General features: G+C 38.6%; 1 long non-coding RNA gene across 1 annotated transcript; it reads right to left on the bottom strand.

The window, feature by feature from the left end:
- Positions 1-449: 449 nt before the first annotated feature.
- On the bottom strand, positions 450-15750 carry LOC104910396. Its single transcript, XR_793028.3, has 4 exons — positions 15485-15750; positions 7687-7823; positions 4872-4992; positions 450-4169 (listed from the first exon to the last, which is right to left on the bottom strand). It is a non-coding gene; the product is annotated as an uncharacterized LOC104910396 (long non-coding RNA).
- Between the last annotated feature and the right edge of the window lie 1544 nt (positions 15751-17294).

The raw sequence follows: 17294 nt of genomic DNA, 5'->3' as shown, positions 1-17294 counted from the left end.
TTTATTTAGACCACAAGAAGAGGAAAATCTGTAGACTCTTTAATTTTTTGGTATCCAGTCTCTGTTCTTCCTTCTGTGCTTCATGTTTGTAAGCACCAGAATATTGTGAGTGGAATATTAGAGTAGCAAAGACACACCTTTTCAACTCTGTCATCCCACTGGGTGAATTTTCTAGAGTAAATGAATAGAAATAATGCTCTATTAGACCAAATAATCTCAATGGAAAGTTTTCTAATCTGAGTTAGTATAAAATGCTTTCTTGTTTCCTGACCTGCTAGGAACATTGACGTTTTGACCTAAGGCATGCTTCTTTTCTTTCTTCTAGGTACTGTACCTTACATGTAGAACATGGATATTGGTCTGATTTTTTTTTTTTTTTTTAAGCTATATCCTTGCAGTCATACTTCCCTTTTTTTTTTCTTTTTTTTTTTCCCTCTATCTGGCAGTAACTGAGAATTTACAGTAGGAGAAAAGGTTTGCTGCTGCTTCCTCAAGATCACTGAGCAGTTGTGTTACAGTTCTGCTGAAGTACAAGTCAGTTGGGTGAATGACAGTAATTTAGTGAGGGAAGGCCTTGTGAGAACTGAGGATCATGCTTACAACGTTTTCTAATCTGATCAAAAAGTTCACAGAAATGCCCAGCAGAAAGGAATTTTATTGGACCAAATTTATTGCTTAAAAAAGACAAAGGTGGGATGGGATAAGGACAGGAATGGGGAAAATCAGCAGTACTGCCCTGAAAGTTAAGCACTCCTGTAACTATATAGTTATGTATAACCCAGAAATTTTCACAACTTTTGAGAAGACCCACTTAAATGAGCATTAAAATTAGTGAAACATTGGAAGGATAAAATGTAAGTGTCATCTAAGGTCTGATAATTGATCTGCATTTTGGTCACTGTGTTGAGTGACATCTTTACCTCAGCTGCTGCTTCTCCTTTTGAGCTTGGCTGGCAGAGATGGAGGTGACTGAAGATCTTGCATGATGTTAGTGTGTAGCATTACTTCCCAAACTGTTTGTTTGTACTAGCCTTTATGTGAAAATTTTTAAGCAGTCTGACTTGCTTGAGAATTTTGATATAGCCAAACCACTCAGTTTTAGCACGCTCAGCTTGCATTACAAAGGATCATTTGAAAGTACACTATCTCTATTAGGTGTGTACTGCTCCATACTTATCAGCTGATTTAGTTTAGCAGTGGATCTGGGCATGTTTATATTTTGCAGCTCAAATAATGAGTGATGAGAGAAATGTAGTAATAGAACTTAGATGAAGCTTTGACTTGCTGCTTGCCAATCTCAGATCATTACTTTTGTCCTTTTTTAAAAAGAATTATGGGTCTTTAGAGTTGGGGAAATAAAAATTTAAGTGGGAGTACGTCAAATAAATGAAATTACTGTTTTGGTATTAAAAGAATATAGTGATCTTTAAATGCACTGGACTTTTTTTTTTATAGAGAAGGTAGCTTCTTTATTTCCATGGACTAGAGATGCCACAACCCATTGTAAAGAGATCTAAAGGGAATCTCACCTTTAGGTCTCTTACTTGCTGTTCTACTGCTTATGAAGGAAGAAAATTCCTTCTGCCGTGGAGCTCAGTGGAAGATGGACAACTCAGGAATGTTAAGTGGAGGCACTTGTTTCTGCTGAACTTGCTGTGTCCATGATCCACAGAGTGACCGGTTTCACCCTGGGAATGGAATTTTCCAGTATTTCTTATACTAACCTGAAATCCTATCATTGGGCAAGATTTAATGGTGAAATAAAATGAATGAAAGGAGCTCTTAGTTTCATTTAGAAACAGACAAATACATGACACAGGCAGGACACTAACAGTTAACTACATGTCAGTGTCAAGTTATGATCTTCTGCGTCTAGCCGTTCCACAGATTTTCTAAGTCTAGTGGAGAAAGAGGTTTCACACAATGTACAGCTGGTGTCCTGGTAGCTGGTCTTTGAGACACTCTCCTAAACATTAGCTGTGTAGCCACCCAAACTCAGCTGGCGGAAACTTCCCTTTCTGAACTAATGTATTCACAGAAGATCCTAGTCAAGATAAATGTTCTCATTATTTTTCTGCAGTTTTGATGATCAACCTAATCACAGTAGTAAACTTAGCTCATATTTCCTAATGGCAAGGTATCACAAAATAATGTTCTGTCAGTCTCTTTTCTCAGGTGAGAAGTGATCAAATGTGAGGAAGTAGTCTCAAGCTGTGCCAGGGGATGTTTAGACTGGACATTGTGAAGAACTTCTTCACAGAGGGTGGTCAAGCACTGGAATGAGCTTCCCAGGGATGTGGTAGAATCTCCATCTCTGGAGGTATTTAAGAAAGATGGTTTAGCAATGAGATGACTGGACTTGATGATCCTGAAAGTGTTTTCCAACTTTAATAATTCTATGATTCTGTGATAGTTGAAAGTGTTTTTCTGAAATGTATCCCTGAAGCCAAACATTTCTCAAGCAAGTGAAGGGGCTGGCTCATTGCCAAATTGAGTCCTTTCCTGCTGCTCAGATTTGCTTTTTCTGAGATGATTTATGAAACATAGTCTGAATTATCACAGCTTCTTTAGTGCAAAAGTTTTGTATCTGTAGAGAGCAGTTGTGAAACTTTAGTGATAGTAAGGTACAAAAGCTTACCTCAACGTTATGTAGAAACTAAACCTTGAAAGTAAAAAGACAAACTTGAGAACTGTGATTTTGGAATACATCACAATCTTAGCTGCTCATCAATTGTAATGTTATTTTTTCTGTTCTGGTAGAGCAGAGTGTGCAGTGGATTAATATAAACTTACTACAAGATAAATGCACCAGATTTTATCTTCCTCAGGCTGGTAACACCTCCACACTTAGTCTTCTCTTAAATGAACATGGTAGACTTGCCTGAAGCAAAATACTGCTCAGGCTACATGTGGCCTTTAGAGAGAAACAAGCTGAAGAAATTCTACACTCAGGCTGTCATTCACTCAGTTGTTGACACAACTGTTTGGGGATTGTGAACTGAGTCAGGGAACCAGATAAGGTTAAAAATAATGCAAACAGAAAAGCAGGCAGGAGGAGGCACCACTTTACTTATGGGGAAGGGGGAGGTCTTGCACCTCTTCCCTAATCTGAGCTGTGCTTTGCTCATTCATTGGACAGTTTTTGTCAGGCCCTTTTGAGAGCTGATATATCCTCCTACACATTACAGGAGAAAACTATCTAACCCTATCTCTCCCCCCTGCCATTTTGAGACAGTAAAATAGCCAAAGATAGGGTTTGGTGAGTAGCAGAGCTAGTAAGAGATGAACAGCAGAAGCGTGACCTCCTACTTGTAGCTTCAGGGACGTATTAGTTTTGCTTAGTGCAGCTCTGGGAACTCTATGCAAATAGCTGTGTCACTGGGTGGGAGAGATCTTCAGTGCTGAGCAAAACAAGTGACTGTCAGAATGGGTAGAGAAAAATTCCACTGCCAAAATATCATGAAACTGAGATGTACAATGAGACAGAAAAGCATTTTTCTTTATGTATCAAGTGAAGGCATTATTCTTAATAAGATTAGTGTGCAAGGTGCTGTTTAAAACCAAGGCATTTTGCTAAAATGATATGGTTTTGTGGGAACTTCAGTCTTTCATCTCACATCAGGTCCGATCAGCCACTGACATTCATGGAGAGGTCTATACCAGTTTGCCTATGTGGGCTTGAAACTGTGCTCTGGTCATATTGATTGCTCAACTTCTTTATTCCTTACTTGGTTAAAAGCATTGGTCATCTTACTCCTAACCTTCTGTAGCCCAGCAGATAATGTTGCTCCATGGTGGTTGATCAGGTTCTCTTTTCTTTTGAACTGATAGGATTCTGTTATAATGCACACCTTTAATTAAATATAGGGGGGCAAAAAAGTGCTGTGCTGATGAGATTTTAATAGTTATCCAAGTAAAACAAACTTGAGATGACACATCCCTGGAAAGATTACAAGTGAAAACTGTCCTGGAAGGGCATATCCAGTGAACAAAGCCCTGGGCAAGGCTTGTCAGTTACTGCCAACTGAGAAGAGGCGGCTTTGAAAAACATAAATTGAACTCTGCTGTAGGAAGGCAATGATGCCAGTGCATTCCGTGAGAGACTGAGCACATGATGAAGTCGAAGACACCCTCAAAGATGTGCTCCTCGGTGAAGCTACAATGGGTCTCTGAGGACAGATGAAATTTAAAAAGTCATAATTAATACTTGGTGTCTGTGATGTGCCCCACAGCAATGGAACATTCAAATACTTTGCAATGCTATCGTTGTTAATTATAGGTCCCTTCAATCATTAACATCTGATAGATGATTGAACCCACATCTCCTGGCAATTTCAAGGTATTTTGTTTACCTCAGTATTTTCCATCTAGTCTAATTTAATACTTCCAGTTAACACAACAGCTGGGACCAGCAGCATGCTAATTACTGAACTTCCTGTAGTGTCACAGGAGAGAAACCAATACTTCTTGAGAGGACTTGAAATTTTAGTGAGCTGAATATGGATGTGTGCAGCCTCCCCATTTTCTGCCTCAAGTATACCAATCTTATGCTCTTCTGTAATGATTTAAATACAGTTCTGTAGCACAGCCAAAGAAGTAGCCCAGATTAAGTCTTTCGCACAAAGCAAGTGAAAATGCAGCCTCAAATTGGAAGTTATATAATTTTTAAACTCACTGTAGTTTATTAGGCACCAAAGGGATTTTTCTACTGAACAGCTATTCCATTAGCTCTACCAAGGAGCAAAAACAGGTCATAAGTAATACATGAGATGCCCTTTTGCAAATAGCGCCATTATACCCAAACCCCTCAACTCTGTAGATGTGTCACAAAACAATCCAAACCCCTTGGCAACACAGCTGGGAGGTTTTACCTTAAATTTCTTCTTTTTTTCTCCAAAGAAGATGACAAACAGCTTTAAATTTATGGAGCTCTTGTGCTGCTGCATGCTACAGTTCTGCTGGCTGCAACGTTTTCATTACCTTTTTGTTTAACTGAGGAAGCAAGTAAAGCTTGGTTAGTAAAATTTTGCTTAAAATTTCACTAAATAGAACATTACTTCATTGCAAGTACTCATTTTGGAATAGATACAAACAATACATACATGGTATGTATTATTCCTTACTATGCTGAGATGTTATTACTGTCTGCAAAAATCTGTAAAAACTAGCAGCGAAACTTTCTCCCTTTCTCTTTCAGATGTTATGTAAAAGAAAATGATGACTTGTTATATAAGGCACATTATGGGAAGCATTCAGCCATGCTGTGAGGCTTCTTCTCCTTCCATTCCCAATGCACATTTTGGCCATTATACTGTATTTACTTGGCATATAACCAGTTCACTGGAATTAGATCATATTTACTGTGGTATTTGGGAAGGCTGCCAGTTTGTGGAGGTAAGCATATTATCCTAAGTTTTTCTATATGTGGTATTTGTAAGCTGTGAATGTGATGTTCCTCTTGGTGTCTAGAAAGTTGTCATTGGTTGGGCAGCATTCCAGAAAAGGTCTGATGGGAGGAGGGTGCCATCTGAGTTTGTCACAGAACTCATCAAGATGGTTCCCATTTTAAGCCTGGGTGGCGATGCTACCTTTGTATCTTAGGAATGACATAAATATAGTGGTATCTCTGAAGTTCCTTCTTCAAGATAACTTCTGAAGAGGGTAGGTATCTTGTTGTCCTGAGATATGTCTGCAGACTGAAGATGTTTATTTCATATGCACATGCTTAGGCTGATGATTAAATGATCTGTTAAACATTTGAGTGAAAAGTTAGCTATTTTTATATTTCTGAGGGCTAAGAGAGGCTGTGATCATATTGTCTAGGAGATGTTGGCATATAGGCTGCTATCATTATGTTAGGGAGTTGGAAAGATGAGACAGCATGAATATAAGTTTATATACCTGTAAGAATTATAAGTATTTGAAAAGTGATCACTAATTTGAAATCTATGTTCTGAAGATACGTGTTTAGAAAAATTGTATTCTTAAAAAGTAATATATTGCATCTACTTTTGCTGTTTGTTTGCTTTGGTGAAGAGGGTTGGAGGTTCATAGCAAGGAAGTTTAACTACAGCAGTACTTGGAATGTACGTTTTGTTAACATTTTGCAAAGGCTTTATTTTGCGTTGACCAGAGTACAAGTTCTTGTTGATAATACATTATTTTTCCAGCTGCTTCCTACATGTTAATAAAGATATTTCTTTTACCAACATATCACTTGGATTATTATATGCCTTAACCCAAATGTAAGATCTAATTTACTTGGAAAATTACAGATCTTGGAGATACTTAAGTATGAAACCTCGTCAAGTATTTAGCTGTCAAGCTGTCCATTTGCCTATTGGAAAGTCAACAATAGCCACCACAGGACTGTATTAAAATAATCAAAATCTCCTCTTCAGACATACTGAGTCTCATAAACAAGCGGATTATGTATCTTGAAAAATGTCATTAGTGTTTATTCTTAATGTGATTCTTAGATACTGAAAACACTGAGCATATTGTCTATTGTGCACAAACATTTTTGCAATTAGAACTACAAACCAAGGACAAGCAATGGTCTTAACAAGGACTACTCAATTATTTCCACACCATTCCATTGAAACATCTGAATTAGGCTAGCATGCTAAAACAATGTATTTTTGTGTTAGAGATTCCCTGTGTATTTGAAAGATCAGTTGATAAGGATTTGGCAACCTGAGCTGGCACCCACATGTAGGCACACCGGTGAGCCAGCAGCAGCCTGGAACCTCTCTGAAGGCACTTGAGCTTTGTCTCTTGAAAATCTGCACTGAAGTTACTGTCCATGTGTGTATGGAAGAGTGACAGTGATCTTAGCATTAGACTCAGTCACTTTCAGTCTATAGGACTGTCTCTGCCCAAGAGTTCTGTGCTTGTAAGGAGTCAGAAACACAAAACCAGGCTCAAGCGGGTCCACTGAAGTGTGGTGATCACAGACCTCCTATTCGTACCAACTAGCACAAGGTAATTGACTAATTTTAGCAGGTAGTGAATCACATTATTTTACTAAAAGCTAAGATTGTATTGGTTTTGTTGGCTTAGCTGATAAACTCTTGAATGTTGTGTTTGAGCCTTTATTAATCCATCTAAACTGGATTGCTCATCACAAGATCACTCTGAGAGATAATCTCCCCAAGCCCCGAACTGTAAGGGACCAAATAACTTCTGTCTCACCCCAGCATCACCAACTCATCATCGGAAACAATCATCCCACAAAACACGTGTCTCTAGGGGAACCAAATTATGTCAGAACAATACATGCAAAACTCATGCATACGTTTCTACATCCACCACAGTAAAGGCTCCCTTTTTTGAACAGTGATATTTCTTGTCTTTCATCACACCCTACGCTGTCCCATCTTCATTCCTTTGGCTGTATTCCCCAGCTGATCTGCTCGCTCCTATTATTTTTTACTGTGATATTACCAAATAGATTGACTTAACTGGGAGAAATTCAGAGATTTTTGCCAAAGAGCACTTGCATTAAGTCTGTGACTTGTTTTGGATCTGTAGAAAGATTTGTCTGCTTTTCTTGAGAACTGCACTCACCCTAATGAAAGATCTCATCTTGTCCCACAACATTTCCTTCCCAGCAGAAAATGATATTTTCCTTACTTTACTTGATTTGGATTAAGAAAAGTAAGAAAAGTAGTTACACATACTCACTTTTCATGACAGCCCCACAACAGCCATGTTGGTTCCACTGAGGGTACGGGAACTGCAGTGCAGGATAGCTGAGAGAAAGGATGAGGACTTCTTAAGGCAACTGCTCCCTTTCATCCACTTATACCTCTGAGTAGTACCTGGGCAGATACACTGGCACTTAACTACTTTAAATACACATGCTTTAATTTTATTGTCAGGGCATGTCTGCAGAAGTCAGTGCTCAAATTGCTTTGTATTGTCATACATTCAAGAACATTTCCACAAAATAGAAAAAAAAAAAAGAAAAACAAGGAAAGTTGGAAAGTTGGCATTAATTTTTTTTTTTTTTTTTTCCCACTTTATAAATCAAGCATGATAAGTTATGGTTTTTGGAAGGAATTGTCCACTTTTTAATGATTTTAACACAAAGTCTGCCAATCTAGAGATGAAATAAGATACTTTTTTTTTTTTTTTTTTGCCCATGTATAATGTGCTGGGTGAACCTAACAGGAATTTTTTGTTTATTTAGTGGTTTTGTTTGTTTGTTTGTTTGTTTTAAGTAACTCAAAATCAGCAACTTCCCCAATTCTATAAACAAGGGCTACAAACATGGAAATATTGAAGAAATGGAGTTCCATAGTTTCATAAGATGAGCAGATGGTTTGGTCTTCCCTGTTGATATGTTCTAATCTCCTTCGTGCAGCTCTTGTTTTGTTTGTTTTTGATAGTATGAACATGAGTTCATACTAATACATTCTTTTCAGATATATTTCACACCATTGTGTCTGATGTCCTTTTGATGATGGCTTTCTGTTCAAAGAATGGGAAGGACATCTGGAGGGTATTCTCATTCCCAGCATGTGCTTGGGAGAATGAAAATAGAGGCAGACTGTGACTTCCTTTGCATCATGTGTGTAAAAACTCAGAATTGAACCTTCTTACCCCTATTATTTGCCTACAGCTTTACATCAAGAAAGCTCAGAAAAGTTTATGATGGCTGAAGAATCAGCAGAGTGGTGTTTATACAGAACAGAATGAGCTTTGAAGAAGGGTGGAAAATGTTTTTGCTCATAGCATTTAAAATTCTGGTTTGTAACACTTGTATTTGATTAACTTCACCCTCAATTATATAGCTCTGGTGAAGCTTCCAATCCATAATTCTGAGACTACAAAGAAGAATTTCAGCAAAAATATGGAATGTCAGACTTGACATTTTGGAATGATGTAAAAGAAAGGATAAACAAACAAAACCAGCTCCCATGTTTTGTGAAGGAATGTTCTGTATTGTTATCAAGGGGAATGTCATGAAATGGCATGAAAGAGTAAGCAGTATGAATTTCTGAATACTGTGTTTTTTGTTTTTAATGTTGGATCTGTGTGCATGAACAAAAGAGTGAAGAGGGTGTATCTTGAAGGAAAATTAAATGTCATGTTTTAAGAAGAGAATTAATCAGTAAAACATCTGTATGTGAGGCTATATATAAAGGCTGTTGGTGCTCAGTTAAGCTGAACACAGTCTCTCAGGTCTCTCTACGCACAGTGAACTTTACAATCAATGCATTCTTCCAAAATGTGATTAAATATTACCAAGACACTGCTCTGCGCTGCCCCCAGAAGAGTTCTTCTTTGCATCAAACAGATATTATTGTTGCCAGGTAGTTCAAAGAATACATCTGCCTTTCTGCTTTCAAAGAATGATAATTCTGCTGAAGCTTTTGGAGAGAACTAAGACCACTACTGAAAGAGATCCTGATGTTGCTTTTATTAAAATTGCCCATATCTCAGCTTGCCGGTACATGACATAAAGACTTTATATTGAACTACAAAAAAATTACAGAGTGGATTCTCAAAAGCATTTAAAAAATTTAGACACTTAAGTCCTACTTCCAAAATTGAGTTGAAAGAGGGATTTATACAATGAATTGTTGATATCCAGAAGTGAGGTATGTCTGAATTCAAGGCAGAGAAATGAGTATTTTTGGGATACTTTGTTTCATCCTAAAGGTGATGTGCAAAATAAAATATGTCAGGTTTGTCTTCCTGTCCATGGAGTGCGAAGGGAATTTTAGCTGACTGTCTCAGGTGCTTTCTTCAGGAACCTAATCCACCATGATGATTAGTACTCATGGTCATGCAGGGCTTTGTTTATGTCTTAGTTTTGCCTAAGGCAATCAATTGTCTTTTGGCATCTCTTAAAGCCTAGATTTGTCTAGAAGGAAACATTATGCAGAAGACATAGACAATTTGTAAATTCTACAGCCTGTAGCTGTAGACCTAATTCTTGCTGGAAGTGTAAAGGACTGGGGTTCTCAGTTACTTTCAGAATGTTTAATTCCAGTGCTATTGGAAAAGACACTGCTTCACATAATAAAACATCTTCAGTTTTGTGAAATAAAAGTCTTCATTACACTGACAGCTGAGATTTATGTTACATATTTCTGGGCCATCTTTTCACATCTGCTGCTGAACCCTTAAGACAAAGAAAAAAGGTCAAGAAGGGAAGAATTCAATTCTGCCTTCAGGACTCATCTTTTTTTTTTCCCATCAGATGGGAAAGGTTAGAGGACTACAAGTGTGCTTTTTTCTTTTTTCTTTTTTTTGCCAATGGAGATAAGAGGTCCGTAAGAATTTCTGAAAATAGAAAATGTAATATAAATCATAAATGTAAATCAAAAAAAAGATCTCGATCTTCTTTATCTTGCAGATGAAACCACAAATTTACAATCCTTTATACACTGTTGAAAGTGGGTTTAAGACAACCTGTTGTCTGCCTATGATTTGAACAGCTGTTTGTAGGAAAGTTTTCCACATAGGTCACCACAGGAAAAAAAGTAAGGTGTTGACAGCCTGACAGATGAGTTTGGCTGGCATCGCACCCATCTGGTCGCACGGCTAACACTTTCATGTACAGTAAATATTGCGCCTGTTCAGACTGCCTGTAATATAGTAGCACATCTTCTAAGGTTATAAACTAAAACCAAAAGATTACCTGAGATCTGGGAGAGCCCACCATTCTTCCCCTAAATCTCTACTGAGAGGAAATATAGTGAAAGTTCAAATCAAATTCATAAAAAGCTCGTCATGTGAAGTGTTGCAGCTGTTAATGCGTGGAAAGAATCTATGCAGAGAACTGAGATAAGCAGATGCCCCATTGTTATGCAGAATTACCCTGTATTATGTAAGACACATTTTGCTAAATTGTCACCCAGATGTGGTCACATAGTCTAATTATTGTTTTAATTAGTTGATGTTAACTGGTATCTAAAATGCCAAGAAATCTCATCCTTTTGCTTTATGAATGAAAATTAGCATTGCTGAAATATAAATTAAAAAATCTTCAAGCTGTACTTCATATGAAGGGAAAGAAGGATGTTTTTTCCCCCCTTGTTCTTATCTCCCAAGTGATATAGACCTATCTGCTTTTGCTAAACCTTTCCTTGATAGTTCCTTTGAAAAGAAAAATGGGTTATCGCCCCAATCCAGCTGATGCTTCATCTGCTGGCCAATCTCAGTTCATTAGAGTATGGAACTGAAAATATGTGTTTTAAGCCATGCTGCTAGGTTGCTCAGTGGCCACTTGCAAGTCATTTAACTTCCAACGGGCACCCATGCACACTATGGCAGGTGCTGCCAGCTTGTTCATTTAACCTTAGGCTGGAAGGGAATTTGGAAAAGCTTTACTCTGATCTTTCCTGCCAACGACTTATGGAATAAACATAACTGAGCTCGTTAACTTCTCCATTCTCTTGTTGCCATATTTGTAAACTGACTGCTATATTTAGCATTAACTCGCTATTACAAACTACTGTGGGGTGTCTGAAAGGTGGATATGCTACTGCAGGGTGCTTTCTCACTGTGGCCTGAACAATTCAAGCATGACTGACATCATTCTGGCAGATACAAAAGCAGTACAAGAGCTTCTTCCTCTCCTGTCCCTTTTTCCCATAGGATAGGAGTCTTTGTTATCTTAAATCTTTTGAAGTGATGTATTATTTATCTGTATTTATACTTTAAATATATGCAACAAGCCTTTGGGAGTCATGTTTCTTTTGATATCTGTATTTTGAATAAGAAGTTGACAGGAATGGTAGAAACTTCCATAATAGAAGTTTTGTTATTTTTAATTACGCAGCTCTGGCAAGCCTAATTTTAGTTTTCTTCTTCCTTGCTTAATTTATTCTTTCTAGGGTTTTTCTGGGAGTCCCTTCTGAACACTTGCTCTGTGGATCCTGCCTCGTTTTTCTACTTCTTTTGACTGTTAGAAAGTCTATATTGTGCTGTCAGTCTCTCCATCAGCTACTATGTTAGCTACTTAGCTAGTTAATTAGGGGTGTTGTGGGGGGGACAGTAAAGAGAGCGTATTTCCCTACAGGAGTTTCTCAACTATTTGTACAATTATTACAGTTATTAGTTTGGTCACAGCTGCCAGAAGAGGGGCAGGAGATAATAATGCTTTGTTTCAGTGCCCTACTTATAGACACACAAAATTTACAAATATAGCAGAAGTCCAACTTTTCTGCACAGATAGGAAATACTGTCATGAAAATCGTGACGTAGAAAGTGTGTCATAAAGTACAGATCTTTAATTACAAACCCTTCTTTCTGCAGTATGCTATGGCTCAATGAATGGGCCAGACGCAGAACCCTGGCTTTGCTTTAGCTTATGGTGGTTAGCAACTAGAATTGTTTAAATATGACTAAGTCATTCTTGAGTGAGAAAACTGCTCAAATGAAGCTGATGCTATTTGCTGTGTACAGACAAAGCCCCATGTTCAGCCCAAGGTTGCTAAGTCTTGCATGCAGTGAAACTAAATAAAGCTTGAGTCAACAAGGAATGTGATGGGTTTCAAGCAAATGAGGCATGTTGCTGCACTTGCCTTATTAATGCGTGTCCCTCTGAACTTCACCAGTACCTACAGAAGCCTGTCAAATGTGAATGGAGAGTGGCTCATCAGGGCAGCTGGTGTTTCCACTGTTTCCTAATTGGCAATAAACTACACTTGCAGGCCCTCACCTGCCTCTTTCCTTGATACAAAGATGTATAGCTTTTATCCCTGGTGGTGTGTTTTTATGGTCTCCAAAGCTATCTTCCTTGGTGACTCTGACTGTGGATAACAGGTTTAATCTTCCCCAGTTGTACTGAAAGACCAGTTCAGCAAGTGTGCTGGTCAGAGCTTCTTGTTGGTGAACGTTTATGGAAAAGGAGCATAGTCTAAGGTAAAGCTGTATGGGCTGACAGATGGCAACCTTAGTAACAGAGCAGACATGCAGAGCCAAAATGCAGTGGATACTGTCTTAATTTTTTTATTGAAACTTTTGTTTTTTAAATCAAATCTTCCTTTTATCAAGGGACGAAAATGCGATATAGGAAAGAATACTCTCTTTAAATGTCTATATAGTGATATGCAGTAGGCATATCAGATATTCAGGGAGTAGGAGCCATCTTAGAGGCTGCTGTCTACCAAAGATCTACAGTATGAGTGTATCTTACGTTGAATCTACTTTTGAATTAATTTGCTAATGAGAAAGCTACAGTGAAAGTGTTGGTGTACTATAAACCAGGAGTATGGGAGTATAATATAAACCTGATGTAGAGCTAAAGATATGGGTGAAGTTCCATGAATACATGTCCTGTAATAGAGGTCAGCTATTTTATGCGTACTGAGTAATACTAACCAATCCTAAAACATGAGGAAACATCCAATTTAGACAATTTATCCCCTAAGATGTCGTCACTTGTCAGGTCAGATCCTTTTGATAAAGTTACAAGAACAGATCTATTTTTACCCAGCTCTGTTCAGATGTCATTCACTAGGTCTGCTAGCATTTTGGTCCAAAGCCTGAATGAACAGGTGTAAGTACATTAGCTCACCAAATATGAACTCATATATTTTATATATTATACATGCTCACACTTTTATTTATAAAATGAATTCACTGTCCTTGGCATTTTACTTCCACAGTTTATATTTTGTCTATTGAAATCTGAAATAAAAGTAGTTTTTGCCTACCAAAACTACACGGAGATTAAAGAAAGCTGTTATATTCTCTGTAATGTACCTTTTCAAGAGAAAATAGAGCAAAAGCTGAATTAATTTTTGTGTTTTTAAGGACACTGTGATGTTTTTATGTCTTGTTTACTTTTCGACAAAGTTTGAGGAGAGAAATGCTTAAAACTTTATTGCTGTGCAGTTCTGTAAAGATCTTTGCACTTCATTTATAGTCTTTGTTTAATGAAAGTCTGTGAATACTTTGAGTCTATATGCATATCTTGTTTTTCCCTCATGCTGTGGGGTTCCTAGGGCCAATTAACTGATGGTTCCTGGTAAGATACAAATAAATTACACGCAGAGAAGATCAAAAAGGAAATGTCATATTGGAAGTGTCAGACCATGTGACTTTCAGTCATATTAAATTCAAATACCTGTCTTTTAAATGTCCTCTCCCTCTTTCTCTCCCTCTCAGATTTGATTGCATAGTGGTAGTACAACTTTGGAAGAAGTAATAACACTGTTATCTAGTTTTCTTGAAGCAGTGCAACGTTCATAGTCTAAAACTTGGTACACATGCTCTGCTGTGTGTTTGGTGGTGACTCTTAGGTACTGAATAGGTAAAAGCAGAAATTTTAGCAAACATTTTTAGCAAACTCTGTGTTCTTCAAGCTGATCGTCCCCTTTATTTAACCAGGGCCAATATTTTTTTGCTGAAGCAAAGTTAAAATTAATGGAGGTAATGGATATTTACTCAAGCCAGTAATGAAAGCACTATACCTGTATGTAATTAAGATTCCAAGGGGGGTGAATAAGGCTGTGTGTTAAGACTCCACAGTATTTTTCCCCTGATATTCCTGTAACATGATGAGACTTTAGTACTTCCTCTTTATTTTCTGCAATAATTTAGGACCGGAGTTGATATTTCAAAGTATCGTGTGTTTAGTATTGCAGATACTCAAAGTAAAGCATTCACATTAATCAACTGGAAGATGCCACTTGAGCTCTGCTACAAATTAGAGCCAACAACCTCAAACACAGCTTTGGGATTTGTGAAACATATAGATCAGAACAACTTTTCATCATAACAAATAAACTTAGAGCCAAAGCTGCTTCAAAAAAGCAGTAGCAAATACAGAGTTAGCTGTTACCATGCACTGATGACCCTGCAGTATGCACTGGAAGGAATTTGATCATTTATCTAGAAGGTACTTCCTCTGCAGTTGTTTTCCAGTCAGTGAACTTTTGGGCGTGGATTTACCCTATCAATGTGTTTTTATAGCAGATGCCACATTACATTTGTAAAAGTTGAACACCTGTATCCTTAGCAGGGCTGGGTGCTGCTTCCCAGCCCTTCCCATCCTGATCTGTGATCCTTGCTGTTCTTGCTGGTTTGTGCGAGTTAAGAAAGTCTTCTCCCCTGAAAAGGGCCATTATTAAAGATCACATTTTAGATAAACAAGGAAACAAATAAACCTGTATTCAGTGGAGGACAATGATATTTCTTTCTTTAGCTATTATTTTTACCTGCAGTGGTGGAAAATAATAAGAAACATTGAACCGAACCTCATTAATGTGTAATAAAATGGACCAGCTTGTTATCTCAGAGGTACAGACCGTTCTACTCGGTAACAGAGAACAGCTGCAGAAGAGGGGAAGAGAAAAATGACTGTGGGAGTAGCAGAGTATCTGCCATAACCGCATTGCTCTGAGGCAGCAGTGCCGTGCTTCCAGCCAGGACAGCCACTGAGAGCTGTATGATAAGAGAAGGTGTGGCCCTTCCCCTGCCAGATAAGCGGCCATGTCTGTGTCATGTTCTCAAAACCTACCTGCCGCACCCCCAGGTACATGTGAAATGAGTCATCTCACTGCAGGCTGCATGTCCTGTTGCACTGCTGATCCCTTGATCACAGCATGGTGTGTTCTCTGCCCCAGTGCACGCGTGGTGGGAGGGCCTGCTTCAGGCTGGAGGGATGAACACTGCAAGGCAGCGGAGGAGCTGTGAGGCCCTACAAAGAGAAGCCCTCCCTCTGGAATGTGCTGCAATGGGGCTGCAGGCTGGCTGGAGTGTAGGGCCTGCTACATTCAGCTCATGAGCTCACCCCTGTGCTGCAAAGCTCTGACTCACTGCTAGGATTTCATCCATTAGCGTAATTAAAAAGTAAAAAGAAATTAAGCAAAACTAATGAGCCTTCTTTAATAATCTCAGCACGTCTCTAGAACAGAAACAGAGGGATCGTTGCATTTTATAATAATTAGACTTTAATTCATTGACGTTTCAAAAGTAACTAGGTGTTGGAAGTATGAGAAGTTGGATCTGATCAAATTCCACATTCCAAGGCAGAGGTCACAGCCTGTTATCAAACACACAATGTCTCAACATTTTTACTCATGTTAGGAGTGCAAACAGATGTTGTGAGGGAGTAACAAGTATGAGATGTTTTGTAAGCAGCAGCCTGGAAGGGGAATACCTGTGTTTGTGCCTTCTGAGGAAGGAGGGCAGGCCAGGAGCTCAGGTTATCCTGAAATGGGGACTGTGAGCAGGAAAAGTATATATGTGTTACTTCCATTGATTCTTCCTCTCCTACTATTTTTTTCTCAGTCTTGTGCTTGGATATGTCAGCAGCCTGATTTTCACTAAACTAACCCTCAAATCTGACTTTGTTGTAATGCAACAGAGTTACAAATGTATAAAAAACCCATAAGGCATTTGGGATTTGTGCTGGTGTGTAGGTGCTGGACTCTCCCAATTTTATTATGTTGGGAAATAATAATATATGGAGTGCTAGGAAAGAACGGCACGCTTAGTATGCCTTAGTATGAAGCCTCACCAGAAGGTAGGTTCAGCCTGGAAACTGAGTATCACCCAGAGTCAGGCATTAGCTAGGAACAAGTGCCTGCCCAGTGTCCCTGGAGTGGGATTTCTGAGAGTGGGGGTCGGTGATATGCAGCTGCTCTTTTTTTTTTTTTTTCTTTTTCTTTTTTTTTTTTTCCCCCTCCTGCTCCTGGCTGTACGGTGCCACTTCTTCCCTCATGCGGGCCTCTGGTGCCTAGCTGGCTCTTTGCTGATTCAAGTCACTTGAAAGTAGGTTAGTTTTTTGCCATTGTTGTATGATGAATTGGTTCACTGAGGGGCAGAACAAGATGGAAAGCAAAGCACATGTCTGAGGGTGGTGTGAAAAAGACCTGGGACTCCATTTTATTTTCCAGAAGATGTTAAATACCCTCAGACTGCCTTGCTTTGGGAATTGCCTTAGAAGTATGGTTCTGTGAGAACTGCCCAAGTTAGTGCAAAACCTTTTAATTCCATTAATAAGGGTTAAGAATGGGATGTGAGTTGAACAGGGTTATTTTGCTTGAACTGTTTGCAAAGCACGTACAGCTGAGCAGGCAGGTGGGAATGGGAACCTCAGCCAGGGTTTGGAGAAGTGAGGGCAGGAACCTTTTAACCAGCGCATGGGTTTTGATCAGAGCCCAAATTTTTGTAGACAAAGGTGATGTAATATTCCCAGGAGCTGGAAATTACCTCACCTTAAATGCTCCTCTGAGTTTTCACAGAGAAAATGACTGTAGGTGAAATATATTTTGAAAACTTCAGGAGGAAGGTTTATATTTTTTAAGAGCCATAAATGTAAAACT

The sequence above is a fragment of the Meleagris gallopavo genome, chromosome 1 (assembly GCF_000146605.3).
Source record: "Meleagris gallopavo isolate NT-WF06-2002-E0010 breed Aviagen turkey brand Nicholas breeding stock chromosome 1, Turkey_5.1, whole genome shotgun sequence".
Classification (NCBI taxonomy): domain Eukaryota; kingdom Metazoa; phylum Chordata; class Aves; order Galliformes; family Phasianidae; genus Meleagris; species Meleagris gallopavo.
This window is presented reverse-complemented; position numbering and strand designations above follow the sequence as displayed.